The sequence below is a fragment of the Ixodes scapularis genome, unplaced genomic scaffold (genome assembly GCF_016920785.2).
Source record: "Ixodes scapularis isolate PalLabHiFi unplaced genomic scaffold, ASM1692078v2 PGA_scaffold3__209_contigs__length_174095766, whole genome shotgun sequence".
Lineage (NCBI taxonomy): Eukaryota > Metazoa > Arthropoda > Arachnida > Ixodida > Ixodidae > Ixodes > Ixodes scapularis.
Genome location: NW_024609868.1, coordinates 3,292,662 through 3,299,165, shown reverse-complemented (window position 1 = coordinate 3,299,165; position 6,504 = coordinate 3,292,662).

Below are 6,504 nucleotides of genomic sequence, written 5' to 3'. Positions count from 1 at the left end.
GAAACTAGTCATGAGCGTGTGTGCGAAACTGTACCCCGAATTTCGCCAATGTCAGTGGCTGACATTCTGCCGTTACGTGTGACGTAATATCAGGATTCGATCGTCGGCATTGCAGGCAATTCGTGCTCGCGGGAGTTGGATTATCTTCTTCGGTGGGTGTTTTGTATTTTGTTTCTTTTTATACTCTATTTTAGGTTGTTCTAAGTTCAGCTGTTCAACAACAACAACAACAACAAAAACAACAACAACAACAACAACAAAAACAAAACACGCACGCACGCACGCACGCACGCGCGCGCGCGCACACACGCGCACACACGCACACACACACACACGCACACACACACACACACACACGCACACACGCACACACACACGCACACACACACACACACACAAAAAAAACAAAAAAAAAACGCCACTTTGATTGAGATATTATTTCAAGACGGCCGTGAACTTGGAGCAACTATCCGGGCGTTCCTCGGATTGACATATCCTTGTTTGCAAAGAGTTACCACACCTTTGCGAAGAGGATGGCCAAGGCTGCCTATTTTTCTGACGGTATCTGTAACCGAGCATTGCCATGAATAGTAAAGATAATCCGTAATTGCATGCCGGCAATCTCCCCGCTAAATTTAGCGGTGCATTGTCGTCACGTGACTAACGTGACCACGTCATTTGACCGCTTGTCACGTGACTTTAATTTGTTCGAGGAGGTTCTCCGGTGTGGTAGTTTACGGCCGACACATTCTGTGCTTCTTGGTTTTTTCCAGCATGATCAAGTTTGTGAAATTTTTATCGTGCCTGTTAGCGGGCTGGGTCCTCCACGACGAGCATGGCCGGCTCTCTGCGCACAGAGGAACGAGAGCTCTCCGCGAGCTTCCATTCGGCGGTCGGCGCCACCTGCATCGCCAAGGCGATCGGGGTTCCTCATCTAGCATTCCCCTGCGCGGGAAGATTGACTCCCCCTTTCCTCGTGCATTTGCGCGTTCCGCGCATATTTGTCCCTAATGTCGGGCGAGAAAGCTCGCCCAGGACGCGTCGGACGCAGGCTCGCGGTAGAATTGCAGGAATGCGCGATGAGGAAGTACGACACGAATCGACGTCGTAGAGTAATGCCGTCTCCGCTCGAGGCTCGCGTGTCCAACCACGAACACCTAAGGTGCTATTCGCTAAACACGAGGACACACCCGTTGGCGAATTTTTGTTGAGAATGAAGCTTAGCATTGTTATGCCATGAGGTGGAAAGTGCTTGTTGTGGTAGCTCATACACTAAAGTCATGAACCCACAATCATTTGACCTGGGACGGCCGTGAACCTCCAAGAAAAAAAAAAATCGTCTTAAAGCAAACTACAGTGGAACGCCGTATAGACGAAGGACTCAGCACATTCAAATATTTTTGCTTGTTTTTGAAAGCCAGTGTTTCTGTTTTGTTGCGTTTTTCGACTGACCTTCGAGTATCAGCAGTGGTAGGACAAGTGTGTCTTAGGGTTCTTCGAGTACATCAACAATACAGAATTCTCTTTAGTACATTAGCGGTCGCAGAGTGTGCTGCTGTTAAAAAAAAAACAAAAAAATTCCACGCTCCTCGTGTTTTTTTTTTTGCAGCATAACAACTATTTTGAAAACTAGATCGTAGAATGCGGTTATGGGGAACACTAATTCACTTAAAACCAGCCAATCTGGTTTTACGAAGGACATTCAAGTTCTAAGATATCATAATTTATTTGCGAAAATTTAAACGAAACAGAAATAAAACTCTTCGTCACTTCTCTACACAGTCCCATTATGTGCTACACTGCGAAGACTTTCCCGGGCATGTGCCGAGCCCAGTGGGGTATCGATAACGCGAAAACGACGCGCGCTAAAAAAAAACAAAAAAAAACTTTTAAGCATGGAGAGTGTCCTTCGTGATTAGAAACAGCCAAAAATTGCCGGGCACAAGTTCAGGGGACTAGGAAGCGTGACGAACCGGTTCAAGGTTGTCTCCGGGAAGAAACTATTTGCACCTCGTCCGATGAGCAGCATCCTTGTCGTGATGGGAGGCTGGGAACTCCTTTGGTCGTTTTTTCTCCAATGCAAACTCTTCTCCAGAACGTCTCTGTAGGATGCAGCCGTCGCACAGAGCGCGACATTGTTAGGGCGAACAAGCGATCGCCAGTTTTTTGTGTTTTTCTCTTAGAACCGAAAGGCTGTCATCAAATATATCATTGTTCTAGAAAAAGCACATCTAGGGCTCTAATATAAGCGGTAAAATAGCGCGCCTACTAATACTCTTTTTAATAAAACGCGAAAAGGCGCCGATGTCGTGTTCGCGCTTACAGTGTCACGATGTGTACCTTTCAGCCGCGCTCACGCTAACAAACGATACTGTCTTGGGCGTGTTCTTTGCTTGAGCCCCGTCCCATTGGTCGTACAAAAACCGTCCGCAGACATGCTCGAAGATTTCGTGAAGCCAGCATGCTTTTTAGATGCTTGAGGCCGCATATAATTCTGGCATCGTGTCTGCCGGGAACATCGTCTCTTTTGTACGACGTACGAGGTGAGTGACCGATACAGTGGGTCAGGATGGCGCCGTCCCAGAACGAGGGCACCGCGTCACCGCCGCGCTGGCGGTAACGCGAAACGGGCGGCGGAGGGTCGCGGGGATTTTATCGCTAGAACTAATGTTTGGCTTCGGGCCTGAAAAAAGAAAGGTCAGTCTTAAGGGCCGCCCACACTAGCGAGAAAACGCGCCCGGCGCGCCGATAAATCGGTTAAGCGGGAAGATAAAGGGCGTGTCTCTGCACGTGCTCGTGGCGCTGACTGTGCTTCGGCGACATTTTGTTACTTGCCGCGATCGGCGTGCCACGCGCGTTTTCTCGCTAGTCTGGGCGGCCCCTTATGCGGATAGACCGATCTCACCAAGCGTTCCACGCATGCGTGACGCCGCCATAACTGTAGTTCGTAGGAGGCAGACGCCAGTTCACGAGATAGCTCATGCCGCCTCGTGCTCTGCTCGCGCAGACCTCCAGCGGGGTTGTCGCGCGTGCAGAAAGACTACAGCTTTCGCGATGCATGTCGGCTGCGGTGGCGTACTCAAACTAGCTGGTGAGATCGGTCTATTTACGGTACAGTCGCGGCGAAGGCTGCGGTATACACCATTTGCTATATTGCCCAAGCATCAAGGAGAATGCAGGGATTGGTGTTCCACGCGCCACACGCGCACGCCTTCCCCGTATAAAATATTCGAAGTAAATAACCAAAATAAAGCGTTCACGAACGCGCGTGCAAGATGTTATTTGTTTTAGGTATTTGCTTTAGAAAAGTTGCAACTGCTGACGCCACCACGTGCGGCGCGTGGAACACCAATCCCTGCACGCTTGGGTAATATTGGTGACGTGAGCGATCGAAAGAGTCGTCAGCAAAGGATGCCTCATCGACGAAAATAAGAATGTAAGAACTTCAATTTTGACGGTGTTGGCAGTGTTGGTTTCAGAGCGCTATGATTTCAGGCTTCCACCGTGCCCATTACAAGCACCATCGAACTTGTTCACAAGGTAATGACGTCATGAAAGGTAACCGAACGAGGGCGCCACCGAAACATTTCGCCGCTAATAGCACTAGGTATAGACCTTTCCAGAAAAGGGCTGCTGGCCGGTTTCATTTTCAGTGTTCGTGCGTATTGCGTGTGATTTGCTCGCTTTCCGAAGCGACGCACACGCGCGTGCTGAGCTGTGGAGATCGCACGCTGAGCTGTGGATTTATAAACATTGGAAAGGTCTATATTAACCAAGAGTCAAGGAGAAGGCTGGGAAAGTATGTCTTCACGCCCGCACGCGCTCGCCTTCCTCATATAAAAAGATTCGAAGTAAATAACTAAAATATGGCGTTGATGAACGAGCGTGCAAGATGTTATTTGTTTTAGGTTTTTCTTTAGAAAAGTTATGTTGCGAGCCACGCGAGACTGCTCAACCTCGGCCAGTGTAGCTCACGCTACAAAAAGAAAAAAACGTTTGCGCAATCGACAGCATTCGAACCTGTGCGGGGAGACCCCAATCGATCTCTAGTCCATCGCCTTTAACATTCGGCCACGACTGCGGGACGAGTAGGGGGCTCTGAGATGTGGTAGTAACTCGAGAGATGGGGATGTCATGGATGAAACGTTGCATGTAGCCGCTCACCGTCTATATAGGAGAGGGCGCTGCGGTCAAATGCGTATATAATCACGTTTAGCTTTGCACGCATTGGCTCAACGTTTATAGACGAGAGGGCGCTGCGGTCAAATGCTCGAATGCGTATATAACCACGTTCCATACCACACATTCTCTTTCTGACATGGATGAAAACGAACAAAAGGCTCGGCATGCTGCGGCTCAGCGTCTACGCAGACAAGCTCCACCAAAGTTTCGCCCCAATCAACATCATTCACCACGTGGAGATGTTATAATTTTTTTTCTTTAAATCTTGGTGACTGTGATAGATATTGTTATAGGGCGGGTTCCTATTATAAATTCTGAAGCACCTTGCACCAAACATGTTTTAGAGCGCAGCTCTTAGGGGCCCGTTCCCGGCTTGAGCGGCGTCGCCGTCGGCGTCGGCGTCGGCGTCGGCGTCGGCGTCGGCGTAACCGCAACCCTCGTAACCCTCGTGAGGGTTACGAGGGTTACGAGGGTTAATCTCATGAGGGTTACCCTCACGAGGATCACGAGGGCCACGAGGGTTACTTACCCTCGTAACCCTCACGAGGGTTACGAGGGTTAGTTACCCTCAAAAGGGTTACCTTCACGAGGGTTACCCTCACGAGGGTTACTTACCCTTGTAACCCTCACGAGGGTTACGAGGGTTAGTAACCCTCGTGAGGGTAACCCTCGTGAAGGTAACCCTTTTGAGGGTTACGAGGGTTAGTAACCCTCGTGAGGGTAACCTTCACGAGGGTTACCCTCACGAGGGTCACGAGGGTTATGAGAGTTACCCTCACGAGGGTTACTCACCCTCGTAACCCTCACGAGGGTTACGAGGGTTAGTTACCCTCACGAGGGTCACGAGGGTTATGAGAGTTACCCTTACGAGGGTCACGAGAGTTACCCTCACGAGGGTCACGAGAGTTGCCCTCACAAGGGTTACTAGGGTTACCCTCACGAGGGTCACGATGGTTACCCAGGTCGTGACCCCCCCTGGGGTCACGTGACCTGGGGATACCCCCCGAGGTCACGTGACCCCCCGTTGACGTCATAGGCACTGATGACGTCGTCAGTGACGTCACTGATGACGTCACCGGCATCCGCATCGTCATCGTCATCATCACTGATGACGTCATTAGTGACGTCACTGATGACGTCACCGGCATCCGCATCGTCATCATCATCACTGATGGCGTCATCAGTGACGCTACTGATGACGTCATCGGTATCGTCACGTGGCCCCAGGTCATGTGACCCCCCGACGTCACGTGACGCCCCAAGGTCACGTGACTCCCACAAGGTCACGTGACCCACAAGGTCACGTGACCCCCGAGGTCACGTGACCCCCCGCCCCCCCCCGGTCACTTGACCCACCCCCCAGTACCCTTCCCTCCTCCTCCTCAAGAGCTGCGCTCTAATTCGGCGTTACAGGGAGTTGTAAACGGCTTTCATTTTTTTATTCTTTAAATTTAACGTAAAAAACGGCAACAGATGTAACGAGATACCTAATTAGCGCAACAAGACGGCGGACGCAGAAGAAGACACAGACACAGCGCTGTGTCTGTGTCTTCTGTGTCCGTCATCTTGGTGCGCTTTTTAATCATTATGAATCACCAACTTGCCCAACTTCCTACCCTCATGAGATACCTAAGTATAGCAAAGTATCACGATACAAGCGATACATGGTTGACCGTCTTTCACTACTGAGATACACATACATTTTTCAGATGTATCTCGATACAGAGATACACATACTCCATTTATCTCGATACGGTGATACAGATACTCGATGTATCTCGATACAGAGATACATATCTCTAAGATACTATCGCGATACATTTGTATCGCGATACTGCCCAGCTTTGTTGTGAACAAGCGTATGTCCCCCCCCAGAACATCGCTAAGCTCTTGCGGTTACGTGATAAACAAAAAGTGGTCAGGGACTTGACTCTAACAATACTGCCCTTATTTAAAGAGTTGGACATTTTTACAAGCGACCACACACCTTAAGCTGTGCTTAAACACATCCTCACCTCCTCGTGTAACATCCCCGTCCACAATGCGCGCAAAAGAAAAATGGTGCCTTAGTGCAGGATGTAAAGACTGCTCCAGCCAAAAAGCGAAAGCTGCCAATGTTCGCAAAATGCTAGTGTTTAAAAAAACTGTGAAGCAACCTCGATATCTCTGACTGTGCATAGCTGCTGGGTGATTGCCTCATAAAATTAACTATACATTTTGTCACGTTTATCTATCACATGACACATTCACGTAGGCAATCAGTCACATTTCATGTACTCATTTGCTTGGTTAACTTTCATAAACTCGCTATTTTAAAATAAA